Source organism: Bombus bifarius, unplaced genomic scaffold (genome assembly GCF_011952205.1).
Source record: "Bombus bifarius isolate JDL3187 unplaced genomic scaffold, Bbif_JDL3187 scf7180000008030, whole genome shotgun sequence".
Classification (NCBI taxonomy): Eukaryota; Metazoa; Arthropoda; class Insecta; order Hymenoptera; family Apidae; genus Bombus; species Bombus bifarius.
Window position 1 is genome coordinate 452,488 of NW_022884401.1, and position 25,228 is coordinate 477,715.

The 25,228-nt window shown below is 42.1% G+C and overlaps 1 protein-coding gene across 3 annotated transcripts in view; it reads right to left on the reverse strand.

Moving 5' to 3' along the window:
- Positions 1–25,228, reverse strand: part of LOC117207445 (ankyrin repeat domain-containing protein 6) — a 133,329-nt gene that overhangs the window by 98,517 nt on the left and 9,584 nt on the right. For 2 of the 3 annotated variants that reach the window (XM_033447699.1, XM_033447696.1), the window contains exon 1: positions 25–154. The exons of the other annotated variant lie outside the window; for it this stretch is intronic. The gene's annotated coding sequence lies outside the window, so the exon portion shown is untranslated. Of the gene's footprint in view, positions 1–24; positions 155–25,228 lie in introns of those variants that run through there. 3 annotated transcript variants of the gene reach the window in all.

Genomic DNA, 25,228 nt, shown 5'->3' on the forward strand with positions numbered 1-25,228 from the left:
CTCGTCATTTAAACAGTAACTTACCAAACTTCCGACAGCACTAACAATCGTGACGAATATCCTAGCACTATTCTTGTTAGAAAGCGAATTGAGAATATAATATTTGTTAATCTTAACGTTATTGTACCTCACATGTGTCGAAACGCGCGTTGTAAACTTGTGCAATGTTATACCGCGCGTGGCGCTGCGATCTGAGGTAACAGGGCGCGAAAATCAAAACGAAATGTCCAGTAATCTTTCCAAAGCAGAAGATGTGTTCGTGTCTGTGTTTCCAAACGTGTGTGTTTGTGTTTCCAGAACGCAAATGTGCTATTTCCACTACGCTGTTTCCAATTGTTCATATAAACACCTGATGCAATAATTTTGTCTAGACTGTAATTTAACTTTAAATTAACCATACTATTTTTAAATAATTGGTTTTGGTATTCAATATGATGTTAACATTTTTCACGCCTTTCACACATCTTACGAACAAAGTATTTTAAAAAGAAGATATTCGAAGAGATACAAACACGAAGAAGAAGCGAGGAGAAACGAGGTAAACTAAACAGCGATGTGGCGCTAAATTCGAGACGGAATTAAGACGAAGGAAATTCAAACGATGATACGATCGATATAAATAGACGTCTTCTATGCCTGACTTTATTCGATTACGCTATCGTTTCATCGGAAAAACGACGTGAATATCGAGCAACGATCTAAATCAAGAATGCTATCAATAAGGAACTTCGTCGAAAACAACCTCATAAATCATCCTTTCTTCCAATTAGCTTTTCGAAGAATCTAATTACAGCTTATCTTCCTTCGCAGAACATTCTCTTTTGTCTAACTACCAACGTTTTTATTAACGTGCGCATTCCATAGCTTAAATGAAAATAAGAAACTCATCGAGGAAGGAAAATGTTTCCAGAGTTTGAAGTAAAAAGTAAAAATGGATGTTTATGGCAAACCTGCGTTAATAAATGAATTGTAATCGTAACTAAAAATTACAATTGACACGGTCCATTATCGTAAGATTAGTCAAATAGCGTCTTTCGTTCTTTTTTTTTTTTTTTTAAGTAAATTATGCCAACAATTCGCTTCTAAACGAATAAAAATATTTTACGATGATCGATAGAAAGTAACTTTTCTACGGAAACTATGTTACTATTCGACTTTGATAATTTCGAACATTTCGCAATTAAAGAACAACTTTGAGCAAAGACATCGACCGAGTTAAGAAAAAAATCGCCAGGTAAGGTAACAAAATTTAATCGCAATGGCCGTAAACCGGATAAACATTCAATCAACGGTGGATCGACGCGAGGAATAACGGAAAAGCGACGGTTTGCTAGAAATCGACGCAAGAAGCCTTGAATCACGACCGCAAACGATCAACCGATGTACCCGTAATCAGCGGCAGTTGCTCGAAAGACAGGGTCATAAAGCATACTTTCTTGGCTCGCTTGTCTTTGGTTAATAATTACACGGGGAACGGTCGTGGAACGCACAGAAAATTATCGTCTCTGTAGGGACCTCGCAGCACCTGTTACATCGAGGAAAGTTCCAAATGGTCTAATTTCATCGTGGAACATTTCTCCGTCATTTATTTGCATGCCATGTGCACGAGATTCTAACTGATAGATCGTAGAATAGAGTTGCGACAAAGATCACAGATCGTTTGAGAAAATATTCCGTTACGGATCTTAATAAAACTGATCCTTTGCAATTTCTTCAAAAATATAGTTTCAAAAGTATACGCGCAGAATCTTATAGAAATATACGTGTAAACTCTGGAAATTGACAAAGTTATAGATATTAAAATATATTTTTGATAGACGAGACTATCTTCCACGTATCAAAGTCACTAGTTTCCTACACTCGAACGTTTTCTGGCGACCGTACACGTAGCCGATTTCTCTTCTCGTTTACCAAGTAAAATGGAATTCTTAATTACAGTGGACTTACATCACGTACGCACGAGAAATCCCTCCTTCTGCGTGTCCGTACATATCCAACAGGACCTCGGCCCTCGTTCGCGGCATCTCTGACCCTGTTTCCACAGGTAAAACACCGCGTAGCCGAAAGAAATCGTCAGCCATACATTACGCTAATTAAAATACTCCGAACACCGTGGAATATGCAAAACGGGAACGAAGCTTGTTTCTTTCGGATATAACTCGCGAAATGATTAAACGCGGTAATGTTATTAATCGACGTGATATCAATGGTGGTGGCAAATTATGATTTAGATAATACCGCCCTGTTGCCCGACCAGGTCGTAATTAATTTGCCAAGTGGTCGAATAAAGCGAAGAATGCGCGCGAAATGCGCGATCGTTTCGGTTGCAAACGAGTTGCCCTTTAGGATCCTGATATCGCAATAAAAGAGCTAAGTATGAAATTTACAAGCTGAACCTTCAATTTATCTTGACTTTACTTCAAGAGGTTCCTTTGAAACAGTGAAATCCAGTGGCGATTTCTCTCAATGCAAGTCTTTAACGACGTACGTTTAACCATCGTTTGCCACCTCTTCTTTGACTAGCGTTCTTTATTAAAAGTTACGTAATATCTCAAACTGGACTTTTTCTTATTATTTCAGATTCTTCTCCTATATACTGCCGAGCTATAGAACTTAATATCTGCGTTCAGAAACTTCGACGCAGATTACATAGTATAAAATATCGAATGCGAAGAGTTAAACCAGGCGGTGAAATCGCAAACGACAAAATTACCGATGCAGACGAAGCTACCAGTCAATCTCTATCAGATTTCAATTAACAATGTCGAATCGCGGATGCGAGGCACCCTCGTCTATTCCAACCGAACAAGCAACGATCCATCGTTTTCAATCATTCGAGCGGCGATTGGATACCGCATCCGCATCGCTAATTACCGATTAACCGGAATCGGCGTCGATTAACGGCTGGCATCGGCATCCGTCGTCGGCATCCCGACGATCGAACGCCCCGTTTCTCGTTGTCTACCCGAAGGCGAAGGCGGCAATGAGAAATCTTTTAATTAGAGATCCCGCGAGATAAGAATGTCTACCCTGCGTTATCCGTCTACCAAGACAGAAACTCGAACGAGGAGAACATTCCTTCCGTGATCAGGGTGGACCAATCAGACGGAGGCTACAGCGGCAAAAACCATCGAGAACAAAGCGTTCAATTAAATGCTCATCCTCGACTGGCCAGGCTACGACTGAGAAATCAACTTGACGCCGATCCACGACCACGGGATCAACCGAGCCGCTGGCAAGAAACAAGCCAAGTTGTTTCGAGCGTGTTCCACCCGTGATTTTCTGAATGTTTCGAATTGTTCGTGAAATTGAATTCTTCGGGACGCCGTGTATTCTCGCGGTCAGCGTTGTTTGGAGAATCGCGCTTTTTGGTGGAACGCGTGCTACGGCTGCGTGTTTAGTTTCAATCGCGTAAAAGACGGCCAGGGTGGTAGAAATTGCGAACGGTTGCCGAGCCTTGTAAGTCTCGACGTTCGATTAGTATCGCTAGATCGTAGGCAATTGATAGGAGTCGATAGGAGTTAGGTTTCTTAATTTTAGACGCTGTTCGATTTCGTTCGTGTCGATAGACAGATGGATCTTGTCAGTTTACGTAGAAGAACTGGCAAGAAACGATATTTAAGAGAATCTTATTAATATTACGTAGTTAAATATTGTATTTTCGTTCATCTTCCACGTCCTTGTAGCCAGTACGAGCGAAAATTCTTTTTTGACTACGAAGCGAACGACCTATCTGACCAGAACCTTGTGCACAGCGCCGTAGGTTAAACCTAACGTAAATTGTTATTACCTACGAACATAAGGAAATAACGAGTCTTTTAGAGTGGCAAAAATACTGGATTAAGAAAAAATTGATCTGTTCGCGAGACGTTAATGGCAGGCTGCAAGTAATTTCGATTGTTCTACTCCCAAGGTTGTCGACGCGTACGCAAACCGGTTCTTCTCGCTCCATCGCCAAGAAAAGGGCTATCAGCTCGCTATTGTAACCAAAAGGAGCAATACCCTGGGTCGCGTTCGTTATAATCGCAATATTTATTTACAACCATGTTCGGTATCGTTAGGCGCCTTTAAGTATTACCGTGAAAACCTCCGCGATACGACTGAAATCGCGATTGAACTTCCAATGGAAACGAATGAAAATGAAGATATACACGAATGCCATGCAAACGGGACGGTTTTACGATCGTTTCCCTATTCGAACGAAACAGAAAACCATTATGGTTCGAATAGCTTTACCGGTGCGCCGTAAAGTCTTCGATGAGATTGCTCGAATATCACGTTCGGTTCTACCGAGGTTCTAAAGGTGTAGATGAAAACGAAATATCTTCCACCACGATAGATAACACGAGTTTCCAACGAAAATTACCCTTATCCGCGTCTGTTTTTCTTCGCTAAAGCAAAAGGATATTCCATTGTCGAATCGATATTCGATAGTTTCCATCAATTATTTCACGATTACTCCATCAATTATTTCACGTAACCTAATAATTACTAAAATCAACAACTTTAAGCTTCCATCGCGTCCAACAAATGGTTTACTTCTGGCGTTAAAAATTCGTGACCAATCCATTATGCAGCCGTTATAGCGGCAAGGGTAATACGAAGAAACGAACTCGACGCGTTTTTACACGATCGGACAACCGTGCTTAATTTATTTACCTTAAACGGCAGCATGGCAAAAACGGCCGTGACGGAATTTCAACGGAGGGAAAGCGAAGTCCGCCAACGAACCGAACGTAGGATACGCCTAACGACGTTTTACCGAGAACCGGTGTCCCGCTCTAATGAGGTATTCAGTCAAAACCGATCCACGAGCCCAGATACCGGCTGGCATTTCAAATACGCTGTTCCCGGTACTATTTGTAACATATTTGCATAGCAGCCGCGTGCACACTATGCACAGGCGTCTCGTTCTTTCCGCGTATCGACGCCAACCCGTCGCCGATCATGTCGATTCGTTCGACGTTCGAGCGAGCTTGTAAACCAGGGGACATTCAACGGGGAAAATTGAAACGATTTGTTCGTCCTTATCGTCTCGTGGATTCCTTCGAAATTCTACAAATTCTATGGTTGTACATCGTACGATCGTAAGTTTTAAGACAACAGCTTGGTCCTGTTGCGTAATGATTTGTCGAGTAACGATAACAGCGAGTCGACTAGTTAAACGTTGCGGTTTATACGTTTCTTTTTCACAGTTTTGTAATTTCTCTGCAAGGTCGATGGAAGATCTAAGTATGTAAATTTTTCGTGCGGAGAATTGATGATCGCCGTTGATTAATGAATATTCATGGAAACGCGGAAGTCTTTGTAGATGCTTTCGCATTTTTTATACTTTCAGCTCCCGCGTTCCTTGTGATTGCATAAGATGCTTCGTTATTAGTTGAACGAACTTCAGCCTCTAAACATATTGATATATTCGATCTATGGATGGCGTTGAAGTTTATCACGTTTGTTCGTTTTAACTATAATTTGTCAATTGAAAGTAACAGGGTTCGTCTGTCTATTCGTTGGCTGAAGGAAGTTAAGAAATAGGAGAGACGAAGCTTATAACGGTATAGCGGTTACTTAAAAAGAGATGAAATTTCAAGCGAGCAAAAAGAAATCTTAATTAGTTTCGATAAAAAGTGGATCAAGTTCGACACGAAGGAGAAATTTTGCCACGTAATACTCATTAAATGGAAATACGAAAAACAGAAAGAAAGACATCGTAATTAAACGGGAACGACAGGAATGGGATTGAGAAGGAACGAGGAATATGTAACGAGATATAATTTCTTCTGCAAGTTCCATAAAACTGGGTTACCGTAGTAGGAGCGTTCAATCGTGTCACGATGGCCTTGCGTTTCGCATTGAACTCCGTATTAAAGAGATGCGATTAAATAGCCAAAAAGAAGATGGATAAAGTATTATTATACTTCCATCGCGAATACGTGTGTCGAACGAATTGTTGAACGATTTCTCGAAAGAATAAATTACTTGCTGTATTACTTGCTGAAATTTATAAACACGCACTAATTACGTCCGTTATTACAACCTTGGAGATACGAATCTCAGAAGTAAAATTAATACGATCGGTAATTAGATGATTTACGATTCAAATTATACGTGTAACGGGAGAAGATCGTCTTCGCGATGACTTTCACCTGAAAGAAACTTTCCTTCCACGATTCCACGGATATTCGACCACGTGTACGCCTCAATCGTCCCACATCCCATGAAAACTCGATGGTTGCACTTCAGTCGCTTCACCGTGTAACTTCATACACACGTAACGCGCAAAACATGGTCGTTCGTGGAATCAACAGGTGAATCGAGGGAACACACGGTGCTTGTAGTAACCGGGTAGCGGATTTATAGGCAGGTGTGCATCGAAGCACGCGTTTAAAACACGCGTCTATCGCGATGCCGCAGGGTTAAACGGCGATGGGAAATAGAGTCAACGAGATGCGGCCGAGATAACGCACAGGCAATGACTGACGTGGCCAGGCGAGATTACGTCCTGCCTTTAAAAGGACGACGCACCCCATCCGGCGTGTCGGTGCTCACCTATCGATTACGTGACACGGTCACGCTCGTGAACGTCGAATTTGAATACAAGCGAGACGCTTCAATGGACTCTCTCTCCCTCGCTACCTGAATTATCCGCGGTTACCTAGCATCCCTTTATCGAGTCCACGTTTATACGCCAGCCATACGAGACTGCGGCTTGTCTGGATGCAGGTTTCGTTTCTGTTACCGAATGACGCTACGACCAGTGTTGCGCGGTGCTGTCTGTCTAACAGAAACGCCAATAGCATGATTTTACAACATCTGATAACTGTCTTACAACGACTGATTTTGTATATCTATTTATAACGGCTATAAATCTTCGACTATATGGATGGCGATATTAATCTTGTGGATCGAGTAACGCGTCATGAAACGCAATTAAAAGGAAGCAGCCACGCCTAGGTAACGTCGCGAAAACGCGTGCACGCATGAACGCATCGCGAGGCAAGAACAATGCAGAGGCTCGTGGCGACGTGGTACCATCTGCAGGCAATTGCGACTGAAATTAAATAATCCATCGATAATTACATATATTGAGTTATTAAATAGCCGTGGTAACCCGGCATTACCGGTTTCTTAATTAGTGTCTGGATCACCATCGTGCGTGCTGACCATGAATGCGATGCGGACCATAACCGTCGTCGTTTATTATATTATAGTCACAAGAGTATTATTATTGTTATTGAAGATTACGTTATTCGCAGAATCGTTACCATCGATAGATCAGCATCGCTCGAGATCACGCGAGATCTCGGCAACGGTAATTCCAGTTCGAAAGAAGACTCGACCATTCCGATTTCCAACTTCTCGTCTGCACGTTGGCGAATAGATCGATATTTAATTGTAACGTTCGACGAGTGTGTCAGGCATTTGCCGAGACGATAAAAAACGACGCTATCCAACGATACGTTGAAGCGACACGAGCCGATATTTGACGCGACGTCACGAAACAAACAACGATCCTTGGACCGACACTGTCCTACACGTTTCGTGTTCTCGTGGTTGTCCGTAGAGGATCGAGCCGCGGCTCAGGATTCCAGTCTATTTATTTTAACCGCGATATCGATGATCGCAAACCACAGTGGAGAACGGATCATAGTGGTTGGCGATCGATACCAGCTGCAATATGATCGGTTACATTCAGGTTTTGCCTCGCCATCAAACGTTATCGGCACCAGCTTAACAAAATTGCCGTTGTAAGTATTTTCCAATCGATTTCACCGGTTCTAACGACTTAATGCCACGCTGGCCCATATGAAGGTCTTTATTAATTATTAGCCACGGTCCGGCATAATATACCCCGGCGGAGAAACGAACAACTCTGTCACGCGTTATCGGAGGCAAGATCGCGGCCAACTCGCCGGATTCTTCTCCGTAATTGACCAATGCCGGGTAAATCAGCCCTCGATGGATGTATTTCGGCGAGTAATCGCTGGAAAACTTGTTTCCAATGGCCTATTGATAGACGTAAAGACAGGACGGTGAACCATATTGGGTAATATTAATTCGTAATTGATTTTCGATCCACTGCTTCTGGATTTCTGTATCGTCGTATGTTTTTAACCTTATCGTCGATTATTTCGACGAGTTCTATCTTGCCAAGCCATTCGTAGGGATATTACGCGATTTATACCGTGTACAATTTTCAAACGCTAACGAAATAAATTTGGAAGATCAAGCTTATCTTTAGATCCGAGTAAAATGCAATCTCTTCTTCGCTATGTTCTTCAAATTCGTTTTGAATGCTATAGGCTCTACCGCCTGTAATGTTTTGGCTGGAAACATTACCCTTGAGCTTTGAAACGTGATTCGTGCGAGGGTGGAACGGTATAACACGGAACAATGCGACGTACACGAATGGTCATAGGAATTCTACGCTGCAGACGATAAATCGTGATCTGGAGAATTGGAAAAATTTTGGTACGAACTAAGAAAAAAGCGACGGTGAGTGGAAGTCGAAGCAGATAGAGAATAAGCATCGAACATCGAAAGTTACGATAGACATCGCGATCGTTCTGTACAAGGTACATCAATATAGAACCGGGCTGCATCGTCGGGCTCGTAAGTCGATTCCTAACGAGTACAAAGCGGCATATCGGCGATTCTAATTCTATACGCACTATTGTATGCCAATTGTACAACGTCGAGAACGATGAGACTGCAAGAGGTGTACAGGCAGATAACAAGTGGCGATACGCTGCCAGAGACACGGAAGAAAAAGAAAGGGCCTGGCATAGGATTCGCGTAGCATAGGTGGACACGCGGAACCAGTATCGATCTTATTGTTCGAGAACGGTATTGTCTTTGTGCTTTCTTTAAAATCGCGCGACAGTCCGCGACGGTTCTACAAAAATATCGATTCCACGTGATTCTTAACGTTGGAGACTTCCGAAAGCCGGATCGATGGAACTATCGGCTTGGCAACCAAGTGACTGCGGATTTTGTCATTAGGTGAAATTGACAAAATCCGCAATCACTTAGTTGCCAAGCCAATATTTACAATTATTCTTTTGGAAATAAGAAATGGAGAAAAACGTTCCGTGTCTCGAAGAAAATCTTCATAAATATGTGGCGACGTAGAAAAAATAGGAAAAGTATGTTCGTGTAAGGTAGGAGAAGACAAAAATTTAGTGCGCGTAATCGTTTTATGTTCAAGTTCATCGGCCATGAAAATCCATTGTATTCGAACGATGACTGGCACGAATATTTGATCGCATTACGTACACCCACCGACTAACGCGTCGAAGCATTTAATTAACGAACGAATTTATTCTACCACTTATCTCGCCGTTTTGCAATTCTAATTTATGTAACATTTCAAATCTTATCCGATCGTATCCATTGTTTTCTTATTCTTTATACGACCGCCTTGTCTATAACGAAGAAGTACGATGAAATTCAACAGCAATTATTTCACGAATATTCCTCGAAGAGTTAAGGAACCGTTAAACGAACGTAAAAGAAACTGGATCTGACTTTTCACGTTTTATACTCCTGTGAGAATGTCAGTCGATGCTTCCGATACCTTCGTTATACGTTTTCAATGCTAAGCAAGGCGGACACGTTCGATCAAATCTGATTACAAACTGAATAACGAACCGGCTAAAAGCATCCTTTAAGCTGATCTTTTCGTGTCATCTTACCAGCGTATGCTTCATGACTCGGTGAGATCGCAATATCGATCCCTCGCGGAACCATTGTTAACCATTCGAAACCTCAAAACAGGTCATCACAGCTGGCAAGAAGGCGCGCTTACGTCGTGATTCGTGTATAACCACGTTTGTAATACCAGAGATGCTGAATGTAAAGGATGCGAATGCAGCAAATAGACTATACGTACGCACGAATCATGATACATGAGAAGAGTTGATTTTAAACGCTGCTTTTAGACGTAAAACGTTGCCTACTGTGTCGCTTCTTTGCAAAGTAAAAGGCTAGATCTACTCCTTCTTCTAGAATTTTCTCTAAGAATATCTTCATTTCTCTAATTATAAAACTACAACTAGATAGATATTCACGTTATTTCTGGTATAATAGAACGAGAGAATCGACATAAAAGGTACATCTAACAGAATAAAAATGGGAAAGAATTAATTTATTTGAAAGAAGGTTTATTTCACAAACGAAAAGATATTTCACTTATTTATCTTATTTCGCTTATTTTTCGCTTGAAATTACAATCTTTTCTTCGGAATTAATGGCTTGCGATAACCGGAGACGAAAGGTACACGGAAATACGCGGGTTAAGAGAGAAATGGAAAAACCGCGCGGAACATTTCGCCGAGGCGAATTTTATCGGTCGTAAAGCCATATTGTTTTCGAGTGTCATTAAAAGCGGAGGGAACTCGCACGGCCAAGCCTAACTATACGTCAAAGAACGATCCTGATGAAGAATCTGCACGCGGCGCCCAACTCCTATAATCTCTGGGCTCGCAGGAGGATAAATTGTACGCTGGCGATGAATTGACGGTGATCGATGTCCACCATCTACCAGGGTCGTCGACGTAGGAAAAACGAAATGAAAAATCGCGATGCTATCTCTGCTTCAACAAGAAAAATCGGTATAAACCTCGTACGGTATTTATTTAGAGAGATATCACGTAGGAAAGACGAATCTCGCGTGCTCACATTGAAATTGAACAGTTAAATTGGATATACGCGATCTTAAACGCTGCTGTCCACGTTCCGTGAGTTCCACTCCTGTCATTCTACAAAAACGTGTAAGAAAATTTGTTTCCAGCGATGATATAATCTTGTCTTTTTTTAGAACCGAAAATTTTTCTAAAGTCTTCTGAAGACAGAAATGATCGACGTCGTAGACGACTATCGCACCTAGAAATTGATAAATGTAAATTATCAAATATTTTCCCGCGTAATATTCTAATCTCTAAGAAGTTGATATCCAATTTCACGCTAAATTCCTATATTTAATAAATTCACCTGTCAAAATCATCGATCAGGCGGCTGCTATGATACGTTGATAATCCATACGACTGATAACTCGTTCATTAATCATCGTGCTGTTCGTTGAATCACCGATCGTCGTATTAACCGTTGAAACCAGAAAACGGACAAATTCGAATCGTGTTCCATCGCCTCGCGTCACTTTTAATAAGCGTCCAACCTTCGATTCGAATTATCATGCACACGGTTGACCGATTAGCGATTAATTTTACGATTTTTCTCGCGACGAAGACTGCGGATTTCTCCGTGTGTCTTTGTGCCGCCGATACCTTCGATGGATAGTTTAATTGCGCCTCCTATGGGAGTGGTTCCTCCGGACGACCGTATATGGGAACACGTGGCAAACACTGGAGCAACGCACGTGCGCTGGTAAAATATATTGATAGCCACGTTATCACGTGTGTACCATACGTACAAAACGGAGAACAAAAGCAAGGCAAACGGAATCTCTGCTTCTCTCTCTCGCCACCGCGTCGTAAGAATGGACACGGAGTTCTTAGAACTGGAACGCACCACACGAACACGACCAAGCTCGCATTAAATCCGATGGTTTAGTGCTAATGGAAACAGTTTCGTATATACCTGGGGACGAGTTCGAGGTTACTTCGAAGTGGTAACGAGTCTGGCTTCGCAGTAAGGGATAAAGAAGAGGAAAGAGGAATTGACTTTCGAACTGAGCGTCGTCGAATGGTCGCCGTGGCTGGGATAGTTCGAGTTAGATTTGAATTCGGTTGCTCGATTTTAGTCTACGTTTTATATCGCGCGATTGAAACGTCCTATCTGTCGTTTCCAAACGAAATTGTTTCTTCCTGCCATTTCTTTCTCTTCGTTTCGTTTGAAACATTTAACGACGGTAGACTGCGTGGTATAAGTTTGCTTCGAGAACACGAGCAATTTCAAATATACCTCGACATATCTTGAAAAACGAACAAACGTCAGACAAGACGCTTTAAAGAAGCAAGATAGAAGTTGTATTGGTTACTCAGCAACGTTATTTTACTGTCCTCGATGAATCTATGGCTGAAATAAATCGACTATTCGAAAGGAAACTAATCGTTTCTACATTAAGGCAGATTAGATACAGAAATTACACGCCGGTCTGACTAATATAGTTGCTTCTACTTATCGAGTGATCGAAATCCCAGAGTAACGCCGTTCCGTGCCGGTTACACCGGACTCGATTAACCGTATGGATCATTTCACTTAACCTGTAGATAAAAAGAGGTAACTCCTGGCTTCTACCAACTTGTAAATCCTTTCGATTAAGCCGAGAAGGATTCTTCGAACCGTTCGGTAAACATATTAATATCCCGGCCGATATATTAGAGAGCGTGATATGTTTTACGAGGAGGATCGGCCGTAATTTGCCCGCTTAATTCACCGAATAAACCTCACCACCGGGGAATCGGGTATCATGGGAATCGGCGATTCTCGGCGCGATGCTAACTGCAGGAGTGCAAAGGAATGCGTAGCAGAGTGAACCAGCGTGTTTCGTTCCCGCGGTAGTAAAAGGGATGAGTAGATAATTGTCCGCTATTTCTTTCGGCTGTGGCAAGATCAACGCCGCGCAGATTCCGCGCGCTTTCAATCCGCTCTTATGCGCTCGCGTAAAGACCTCCGGATAAAATCATTTTCCCAATTAACGGCAGAATGGCCGCGGAACAAACCATTTTCCCTTTCGACGCGGAAAAACCGCCAGGCCAACTCGAGGAACGCGGTGTTCGATGATGTCTTTATGGCGGAGAAAAATTGCTCTTCTCGCTTTCAATGTTCTCGTTACGTTTCCCTTCTTCGGAGAAAAATTTCTTAGAGCCGGTAGAATTTAATTACTCTTTGTTCTTCTGAAACATTAACGTAACGTGTATGGTCATTGATCGTTGACGAATGCCGTACGTTCAGGGATACTTGTTCGCGATAACGTTCATGCTTCGGTTACAGAGAAGTATAAATGTACTTGCTTTTGTGCAAATGTACTTGTATCGTATTTTCTTTTCTTAACCTACAACCGATAGGAATCGACGAAACCCTAAGAATTTTTATTTTTGCGATGGAAAACGAGCGTTGAAACCATCCGTCTGTGTAGTAAAATGACTATACTACTTACAGATTGATAACGGTTTGGTCGATTCGACTAACTATATTTCATTCTCTTTTTTTCTTCATTTTACTTTATTTCGTTTTATTTTATTTTATTTCGTTTCATTTTATTTTATTTTATTTTATCTTTAATACCAATTACTTTCCATTCTAATCAGCAATCCCATCTCCGATCTTAATCTTAAATTTCAATAAAAAGAACAGACCAAAGCATTTCTGGCATAATAGCGAGATAATCTCGCAGATCTCTATCCAGGTAATTACCAATTAACCGCGATCGCTTTGGCCAAGCGGACATTTCGCGTTCGTTTGCAATTTAACGTGAACGTTGATTGAATACGCGTCTCTCCCCATTTACTTCACTTATATGTATGCATACGCCTCATTAACTTACTCCTGTCCGCTGATATACGTCTCACTTATACCGTTTTCGCGGCACTTAATTACAGACGACATCGCCAATTCCATCAATCAGCTCTTGGTTTCACGGCGGCCACGTCCACGCGATTATTGCTTAATTTTCGATTGTAAGTTGCATTATGACGTACACGTTCCACTCGAAAGTTGTCGATGATCCAGCGCACGAGCGTTCCTTCTTTCGACGCTCGTGGTTTCCGTGTTAGAAGCCTGGACCGGTTCGTTATGATCGCGGCATCGTTTGCCATTTTATCGAGGTAGCGGGCTAAATTTAATAGTCGACGATTAAGATAGCAAGGGAATTAAAGCGGTTTAATTGGATTCCTGGCACGCATTTCTTATACGGCCACGTCTTCGTTATGCCTCGACTCTTTTTCGTTCGTTCGTCGCACGAACTTTCGCAGCTACTGGTTCGGCGAGTACCAATCGTTTAGAATTTCAATAAAACGTTGTAGTACATTAAGAACATTGAGAAACGTTGCTGGTCACTGAGTGACACGAGACGCTCCGGTCACGTTCTCTTCGTCATCTTCGATTCGATCATATTTTTCTAACGTTAAATAATATCTTCGGTTTCAACGAAATATGAAAAAAGATCTCATTGCGCGTCGAGCATTCTCTTAAGAAGTAACAAATGAAAGAAATTTCAACTTGCTAAAACGAGAGCGAAATTGAAATATACTGAGAAATTTCAAGCGTCTTTGAACTTCAAAATATTCGAGTAACCAATCGTGTCGTTAGTTCGATATAAACGCGATAATTGTGGAATGTCTACGGTACAAGTTCATCGTTAGTCTTGCTACGCGTTCAACGCTGGTTGATTAAACGTTTCCAAAAAATCCGATTAAAGCGCACTTCGGTGTCGCTCTGTTATCCGTAAACCGATCGTCCCACGTTCGCGCGAGCTGTTCCAGCGATAAGCAAAAGTTGGCCGACAATTTTGTATCGCGTTACGATAATGCGTACAAATTACCAAGGTTGAGTAAAGATGCCGATCGAATAAAAAGGAGTGGCGATCCGGTGGCAACCGGCGCGAAACATCGCGATCGATCTCTCGAGTTCTACTTTTCGTTGCGATCGTAAATCGTTGAACGATCGTGACTCGTGTAATTAGCGGATTCACCTTCGTTAAGATCATCGATATCCCGATTAGAATGGTCGATAGTAATGGCTCTTTCTTGGCCATTCGTCTTCGAGTTGGTATCTGCTAATAATCGGTGATAATCGAAACCAATTATCGAAACTGTTATGATCGCTCGAGTTCGAAAGAATGGAACGTACAATATACAAGACTATTGGATCGGTTTCTTTGAAAGAAACGTATGCGATACGATCGTGTTGTCTATTTTATTTCGTTTCTTGTACAGTCGTATACAAGTCGTTTCTCGTTCAAGATCGACTTTCGTCGTTCCTTTTATCCTCGCTTCGCTTCCTTTGACTTAATATATTTAGTCATTATTCCATAACAGCCTGTATAATACAACTTTATTTACCATTATCGAACATGTAAAGAATACTAAATGTCCTATGTTTAACTTCAGTCGTGAGGAAACAAAAGTAGACGAATTTCCACGCTATAAAGTACGAGTCACCCTAACGAACAAATTCAACGAGCAGGACAAATTCAAATCCTGTTGTTGTTTTGTTTCGGAGTATGAAGAGGAGTAATGAACTCCGAGCAAAACAATGTCACCGCTACTTGCAATCGTCGAACGCAGTCGAGTTCAAACTTTCCGATTGTCCCCCGACCAGTATAAATAAACAAACGAAATGACGAACGAGGTAGTTCAGCGATCGCAGTATAAGCATACAGACGCATCAGACGTATATACGGAGTTTCTTGAGACTGCGCGTATTTATTTCGCGAAAGTTATTATACCTGGACTTGTGCTTTGTGTCGAATTAATATCTTTAATAAATTACTCACAAACAGATAGTCTGTTATTCGTGCTACTTGATAAGATCAATCCTCTACACCATTAAGTCGCTAACTAAAAAACTAAATATAGGTGGAAACGAGCCTGTGTACACGTATTAAGAGTTTTTCCATTCTTCTAACCAGTTGTTTTTAACCGGTTAAGTTTGCGCTGATAGCTCGGAAATGTCCTTAATATCCAGTAAAGTATTTCAGGTAGAAAGAGAGAGAGAGAGAGAAAGGGAGACCGCCCGGTGGGTGATAAAATCACGTAGATACCGATCGTGATTAAGAGTGTACTTAAATATTTATTTTCGTCGAGAATTCGTATCAAAGTTCCAGTCATTCCCCGTCAAATCTTCAGACAAAATGATCGAAGATCTATGACGAACGACGATGTACGCGAGACTCGCCTCATCTTGCGAGAACGCATTGCGTAATTCTCCGAAGATACGGCGGAACGAGATCAACGTCGCTTCGTAAAACCGGTATCGTGTCCGACAACCGTCGATATGCACGCTACGAAGAACCAGACAGAACAAGAGTATTTTTTTTTTCGTCGCGTTTCTTACGATTCACCAGAGGGACGGTAACAGCCCGCCCCGAGCCCCTTTTTATCATGGATCTCGATGAAACTGCACCGAGCGATCATATTAGAGGGAAAGTGCAGTTGCCGAGCTGCTAATCGCTGGTTTGTTACCACATTCTCGTTTTTTGTATCCGATGCCTCTGCTCGTTATTGTTTCAATTGCGATTCATGAACGTTACTTCTGCAGAACCGTATCGAGAGAAACGAAGATGGAAATAAACATGTTCCACCTTTAAACAGAAACACTTTATAAATCAGACGGTAGTGCCATTTACGCCAGTTCTTTCTCAGTTCAAGGGACAATAATAACGAAGGAATACGAGCGTAATTTTACATGAATTCCGGGAAATGCTACTGATCTTTTGCGCGGTCAAGCTCGCTCGGACGAAAGCAAAAACTTTTCGCAATTGGAAAAACGCGAACTGGTTTGAAGAGAAGCTTTCGAGTAAGTTAAAGTTATTTTAAAAGAATATTGAAAAAGAAACGTAATTTTAGTTTCAAAGATTCGTTACATAAGAAACTCTTGGTAACTGATTTATTCCATCGACTCTCCTAAATTCATAGAAATTTCTAAGCTAACTCGCCACATGAACAGCGTAGATCTAAATAAAACCTGCGCCATCGATTTTGCCAAATTCGAGATAACTCTAAGTTATCGAGATAACAGGCGTGAAAAATTCAAATCCCTCGAACTTGTTAATCCCTCGTTCGTTAAATCGGTCGCTGCTAATTAGCGTATCTCGTTAAAACAAATCCACGTATCATCCAATTTACGTTCGTTTACGCGTTTCTTTCGACTGTTCTCTCATAACCGAGCGCTAAACGCTTAATTCCAACAAACGCGAACAACTTAATCCCAACTGGCACGTTATCGCGAACGAAGCTTTCAGGCAGCCGCGCCGTTATAATCCGCTAATCGCAACACGAGGTCGCTTTGCTTCCAAGCGAAATGCTCGATCGACCTAAAAAAACTGTTTCCAACGCAAGGCCGGTAGTTGAGTATTCGTGGCGTTTCGCCTTCCGACAGCTGCTCCGTTTTTTCACCATGCAATAATTCGGCCTAGCACCAACACCGGCCATTTATCTCCGATACTATTAATTCGCCGCAGACCGTTATCGTTTTGACGATGGCGATGACTCGATCTAGAGATCGGGTCTACGGTTACGCCCACGTTAATGCACGGTACTGCTAATGATTCGTTCGAGGTCGGTCCCAAGGGTAAGACGACGAGCCCGATCCGTACATGGAGCAGCGTCTTTCATTCCAACTACCAGTTGGGGAACCGATTCTGGCAACGTAAGCTACAGCGGCTGACGAAAGTATTCGAACGCTTGCAATAGAAAGCTTTTCAAAGTTTTTCACAAGCAACAGATTTTCAAACTTCGTCGACACTGTAGCAGTTATAATTGTATAGACGTTACAATACATACGTAGCGTACATAGGTACATAGAAGTTACAAGATAATTGCCGTGCAACATATATTTAGTACAAGATTAGCATAGAACGTGAACAGTTCGTCTTAGCATGGCAATTCTCGTGGACTCGAATTACGATATATCGTTGAGTCTAACGCGAGATTACGAGGTAAGAGAGGAACCTAAAGACGATAAAGAAAGCTGGAAATAAATAACGAACGCGTTACTGTTTTTCTTTTCGATCGGCCAATCTTATCGCGATGTTACGGGTAGCTTACACGCAGCAAGGCCAGTTAAAACCGTGCTCGTTTAAAATGATGAATGGAAATCGTACGACGATCCTCGAAACGACCACCTTACGTTACGACCGCCACTAGAAAAACTCATCAGGCACGTTTTGTTGGATTATTTGGTCGAGGTATCCGATCGAGGGCAACGACTCTCCCGAAGGAATACGATTCTGAACGTCGAAAAAGAGAAAGGTAAAAAAGCACGGCGTTCCTAATATCGCGAACATTTCCTTTCGATTAATTCCTCTTTGATATTTGTAAGCGATAGGATACGTGGTTCTTATAAAAAGTTACAGGAAGAAACGTACATTCGTAAAAAAATTCTTTATTTACTTACAAAATAAGAAACATTCGAATCTTTTAGTCAAACGCGCACCCTTCTTCGGTATCCTAACAATGAACAATAAACCGACACAGACCATAAACCATTGAGAAAGGCCATAAAATAAAAAAAATGATGTAAACAATATTTCGTAGCGAACGGAATAAACACACCGTCTATAAAAATATTTTTATCTCGGGAGAAACGCTGAACGCACTCTGCAAGCTTAGACGATCGCCAATATCATCGCGGACTATTCTATAAAATTACCGAGGTGGTTGATTAAACGTGTTAGTTTATCAAAGAGACGAGCGATAAAATTGCAATAGTCGGTGTATATTAAAATCACTTTAAATACAAGTACAGAGATATTGTACGCCGGTCGTAATCGTCGCTCGCTATTCGACTCGATGACTCGCTACAACGACTGTCCTAGAGAGCACGTTCGTCTGTTTACAACTACAGTTGTTGTTATAAAAAGTGTTCGAATGTAACTCCGGCTGACGATTATAAATAACAGCGATAATATTTTGTTCGCAGTTCGTTCACCTTTGAACCTAGCAAACCAAAACGACGTTGACGCTCCAAGGCACAACAATATGAGACTCTTCCGATCCGAATCTTCTGTTGACTCGTTACCTTTATGCGTATTTCGTTACGTAGCTACGCAGAAGACACGCGAAATTAAGACACGAACCGTACGATTGAAAAATAAACGAAAGTGATAAAAAAACGTAAATTACTGGAAGAAAGTTGATAGGAGATTACAAGGAAAATCTCATGGTCAATTTGCCATTAGTCTGCCCGAAGAACGAACGACGAGTGTCTAGATCTATGAGCGTATCTGCTAACAAACGCAAATACACAGTTCGTTACACGGTGTCCACGATCCATTCGCGTAGGCGCGAGTGAGAAATGCGTAAATTTCTACATCGACAGCAAGGTGTACTGGGAAAGATATAACACGCACGCATCACGATCGGTACAAGGTGTACAAAGCGTATAGTTAAAGGCAACATGCACTTATAAGCGTATTGTACATACGACGTGGTACTTTAGAAGGTGAGACGTAATGTATTACACGGAACGTCGGTTATCTCGTTCTTCGCAGTTGCGAACATTCAGATATTTTATCGCCGCGATGGGCTAATGTAGTTTCGCGAAAACAAACCACCTTGTCGCCATTAGCATTTGCAAAGGGGTGCCGGAAACGAGACGTCCCCTACTTCGCATAAATAAAAAGACGTTGTAGCGTCTGATGGATTGGAGATAGCAATTAGTACGATACGATAAATAAATACTTCGCACGGAAAAATTGGTACGCGATCGAACGAAGATCAAAGATGCCGGCCTTTCGAATCTCTTTTCGTTGCAACTTCTTCGATTTCCTTCTCAGCGAACGAATATCTCTATGGCAAGCGTTCGTCGAATTATCTGCTTCTGCGATTCGACATCCTCGTTTGCGCAAATTACGGGAAATAAATCGCCGCGATTCGCTATCGAGATGAATTTCCTTTAAAAAACGCAACCTCGGCTTCCTCTATCTGGAAAAAGCGCAGAAACCGTGCGAGCAACTCCGTTGAATAATTCCGTGATCAAAGAAAACACGGAACGATCAGTAGCCGATAACGTAGCGAATCGTCTTGCTTTGGCCGGAGACTTTCGATGGTAAAAAATTGACGCGGCTGCGGGTGCGTTAACCAGACCCGTTGGCCGCGTTACGTCATTATTATACTCGCAACAGTCATTGAACACTGTAATGGTCGGAACCGAGCGTTATTAACAGTTTTTCTAACGGTACGCGTTATGGTCATGAGGGCAATGATTTTTGAAATTCTAACGATGCCGGGCCATGGTAGCTAGGCACGGTAACTACGCTTCCTCCTCCGCTATGGCGTATTCCGCATGCAACCAGATGCCAAGCAACAATGGCCGTGCAAGAATTGCCGGTTGTCCAGTACGGCCGTAACATCGTTTCCCTCGCGACCAATTACGAATAATGAGAGTAAATTGGATTGCGCGATCGTTCGACTGGAAAGGCTGCCACGGAGCTATCTTAACGAATTTACCACTTTGGCATTGATGGAACAACAATTTGGTTGAGGGAACGTTTTCGAGGAACATAGTCGAGGAATTTCATTCTCGCGGACGCGCGTTAGAGTTCGAGTTAGAAAGAAGAAACGTTAATTTCATGCGCCAGTTAGATGGTAGCAAGAATGTTACCGTTTTTGGCGAACAACGTGTTGCTGACTTCTGCAAGTACGATAAACAGGGGAAAATAATTGCAGAGATTCGATGTTTAAATAATTATATATTACTACGGATACAGGCATGATAGATTCTCTGCGTTATATCACGCGTTCAAGGATGAAGTTAGTCGGCTTGAAATTGTTAACGTAATTTCTTATCTGTCGTTCGAGGAAATTACTCGACGAATTACTGATAGCAAAACGATGCATACAGGTACGTTATATCGTTATCTATCTTCATTTCTGTGCCAATAATTGCACAACAATTACAGTACCGGCACAAATATCGCCTCGACTACAAGTTTATTAATTCCGAGCAGAAATTCAATGGAATAAAGATCGCGCGAGTCCAGTGAAAGTCTAAATTGACATAATTGCGGCAAATTATGGATCGTATCGCTGCCGTTCCGCGAGTACTTCCTGCTAGGAGAACACGAAGCAAAAAGTCTTGGTTAACGTCGCTTGTAGTACGTATCGGTGTAATTATCAAGGAAATGCGTGCAGTCCGCCTACGGCTGTCAACAACGAAATCGTAACGATCGGAGTTTGCTTTCGAGAAAAAAGAAAACCTACAGGTTTCTCTGACTACCGCTTGTGAAGGCTACTATACGTATAATCAGAAAATACGCCAGGGATATAGCAGAAGAAATAAAATTCCAGTAGCGAATATATACAGATTACGAGTCTACGCGATTCGTTTATTAAAATTGGAAAATCACAAAGAAACGAGCGCATGATCGATACGATTATGTAACTTATCATTTACCGATATTACCAGTTAGCAAATTACAGTGCAGAAGGACTTAATCCAAAGCAAAGATAGATAACACGTAGTTGAACGATCGCAAGTCCTTTCCACGCGATTGAAATTTTATTTACACGGTCGATTTTGAATTTTTAAAGTCGATCGGCCGATGGATCGAGAGTTGCCCAATGTAAACGTCGGTCACGAGCCGCAACGTGTCTCGACACTACTGTTGCTCGGCTTCTAATCGCCCCAGGAAAAAGCTATCGACGTCCACGGTGTTCGATTTCAACTAGAATTAATTCAATTACCGTGCTGTCGGCACATGGCAAATTATAGCAGATTTATCACGACCATGTATCCAGCTGTGAATCACGGCGAATTTCTCTAAGCCCTCAACATTTATGAATTCTACGACCCATCCATTAATCGCACGCTTATCCGGTTCGTTCTTTGAACCGCGCGAGCGATTCCGCAAAGCGATACAGAGTCGCCGACGATATTTATGCGCGCGTATACATCCTCCAGCGAAATATGGAAATGTGGTGGAAACGAGGGAACGCGAGAAAAGAAATTTTAATTGGAGATTGTTTACGAGAAGATGTGCCACGGTGGAAGTATGCTCGCAACATGGTGAAAATAAAAGTTCGGACGAAGGCAACAAACGAATGGAAATTTTACATAAAGCAGGTCCGATACGTATTCGTCGCAGAATCGAATAATTTCGCTTGGTTTTGGATAAATTATAATTCAATTAATAATAAATAATCGGTAATAAGTACGCAGTCGATCGATCCGCGATTTAATCCGTTCGATCGGACGTAACGGTACCGGATCTCTGAACTCTGAATCGCTATTAGCATAATATCTACGTTTTCAATCAGGATATTATCGATTCGTTCGGTTTAAATCTTAAAGTATTATATTATAAATATCACGTAAATATCAGGACAAACGTCGGGATTATGTAAATATAGTTTATATAGTTAACTACTATTTATTAAGTCGTTTTAAAAATTAAGAAATCCCGAGAATGTAAATATTTCCATTTCTGCGGATCTTTCAATGACACAATCTTATTCGACGCTTCTAATTCCTGTCTCCGTATAGCGTCCGTTTATACGACACTTTCAACCGTATTCTACAGGATTATCTCCAAGAAAACGCACACGACTCCCCTGCCATTCGTGTTACCGATCCGCTCGTTACCGAACATCTCGCATCTATTCAGACCAGAAGGTCAAAAACAAAACGCCTCGGGAATAGTTCGACCAGATACGATTCCGATCACGCGTCCTGCAAACTTCATTCCACGGAGAATCTCCTGCAGTTTTATTAAACGACGCTGTTTCCGTAAAGCGTGTGCGTCACCAGCGTGGAATAATATCGAGAAAGCAACGGACTCGTCTTGGAAGATCCAACCTACGAGCAGATACGCGACCGAGCCGTAGCTTTCTTGAAAATCCTGCAAGACCAGACGCTCGACGAGTTTTTCTCAGCACTGAATCGATATCGTACCTAAGCCAGTCTCGTACGTAGAATCCGCTAGCCGCAGCCAGCAACAGCGACGATCTGGACGCGGTGTCGTTGCCGTTTCTATCAGAAAATGTGCTTTCGTTGCGATCGAAACTTCCGAAGCTGACGCCACGGGTCCATTCGCGTTTCGGTGACACATCTCGTTCGACGAGTTAAAAACCGCAGTGACGCGAGTTCTGGTTTTCAGAGTTTCGATTTAATCGCACATTCCAACTTTTGAAAACATCGTCCCTTGAGTCTCACAATTTTATTCCTTACTGCGACTCATCGTTTGGAGAAGTATGACGAATGTTTTGTAGCCACAGAGCTGGAAGACCATCTTCTGGAAGATAAAGATAGCGATTGACTGACTTAGCCACGACTGATACTCGGCCCTTTAGCTGGACCTATTAGCGTGTATTTTTCCGCAAAGAGAAGAAACAAGCGAAGAACATGGACTGTCCATTGATCTGATTACCCTGAGACCGGTTCGCTTAACCAGTGCAATTGAAATAATCGATACGAAATAATTCAATAATGCCAATAACGACTATCTCTTACCAGATCTATAACTGAAATACGAGTAATGGAATTGCAGTTTCGCATTTGTTAGCTGAACCGCCGCGCCGCGGCGAATTATTAATGAATCCTTAGCCGGCGCGAGTAGCCTCTATGGCCGCTTCATTAAATTCCCATTTCCTCGTGATATTTCTTCCAACTGAGAGAATCACGTACGTTCGAAAGGGGAATAAACGATTCGACGGATGGTTCTTGTTAAAGGAATCGGATCCGCCCTTACGAGCGCGCGGAAAACACGCGAGTCGTGATAGAAAGGCAGCCGCGGCGCTGTATAATTGTCGTTGCCGGACGAGTAATCGAACAACACGATTCTCACACACCAGACCAGCCGATCGATCGAGAATGCGATCGGCGTGAAAGTACTGACAGATCCTAATGAGCATCGGCGAACAAGGCAGGATATTGCTATCTTTGGTAACGTTTTAAGTCTGCTTTTGTTTTTCGCTCTCTTCACCATCGAGATTCACCGTCGATCGTTACGACCGCCTGCCTCCCCTCGATCATTCACAACTCGCAAAAAAAATTTGTTTCTCCTTCTGCTCGGAATTTTCAGTGGCCGTCCATTTATGGCACGGACAAGCCCATTCCCTTCTTTGAGAAATTCCGAATTACCTGTCCTCCCCGAACTGTAAACCTAAGGACTCAAAGGTCAGGGAGAAACCCCGGTCGGGAAGGACGAACGAGACCCAACGGCTGGAGAAGAGAACCAGCAACGTACTAGGACACTTCGTCGTCAGACATCGTACCGTGCGGGTTGAATACTTCACTCCCAACGAGATCTTACCACCACCGTGTTCATACAACAAGCGCAAATTCAGTGCTAGATTACCCTAACGCTCGATCTATTAAACCTCCTCCACCTTGAGCGTTGAGTCATTCGAGGTACGCGATATCGACAGATCGGTTTGACCTGACCGGTTGCTCTTTAGCAGCACCTTCTACGTTACGATTAACCAGCGGATAACGAATACGCGAGGAGGAACTTTATTCTTGTAAAAAAAAAAATAAGGGAATCGTAGTTTTGAAAAGGATAGGACGTAATATTATTCATTTATATCCGGTAGCGATAATATCTATCGTGATGGAAACGACATATTAAGAAGTGAAATCGTTGCAGTAGATTTCTCGATAAACGAAACTGGTATGAATTATAGGGACGATTTAGGACGAAGGTGGACGTATTTGGTTGAGCAAACGAGCGTACAGGATTCCGCGATGTTTCCACGTCTTTTGTTTATTTGTACAAACCTAGCTGTTATTAGGTTTAATGGTACGCCGATCGTCGGAGCTCGTATTATCGTAACGCGCGACGATTAACGGCACAGGAGCTGCGGCGAGGAAACTCACGCTGTTTTATACCTGCGATCGTGCTCCATGTAACGTTTGATCGTATCAAAACGAAGAAAGTATCAGGCCCGACGACTGTATCAACCGTGATACGCAACGTTACGCTTGTACCGTAAGAAGCGATTTCATTCTACTACAAGTTAATACCCACTTCGACGTGTATACGCTTTTATGAGAATGTAAACAGACGAATGGGGAATATAAATAAGCCAGAAATGTAAACAAGCTGAGAAGGTAAACGAAGAAAGAATATAAGGAGATATCGGAGCGAATAAACGAACAAATAAGAAACGTATTCAGACGTAGCTGTTTACCGAGAAAAATAATGTGTTTGTTCGATATAATACAGGGTGGTTACTGGTAACTGGTGGAACAAGCAGAAAGGGGGTGATTCTACGCGAAGAAAGAAGTCGAAAATATAGAATAAAAATTTTTTTTAATTTTCTTTTTTCCATCGAGACAACGATCAACAGTGAGATCCGTTGTAACGTACCGCACGCGTAATTCAAAGTCGATTTTCTCGAAAACAAAGCCTCAAACGAAACATTTTTATTCCATACTTTCGACTTCTTTTTTCGCGTAGAATCACCCCCTTTCCGCTCGTACCACCAGTTACCAACCACCCTGTATAATTTAAATTGGATATTTATACCATGCGAATCGCCTTAAATAATCGCTTTAAATAATCGCTTTAAATCTGACGATGCTTCGCTCTCGATCATTCGTCGTTATC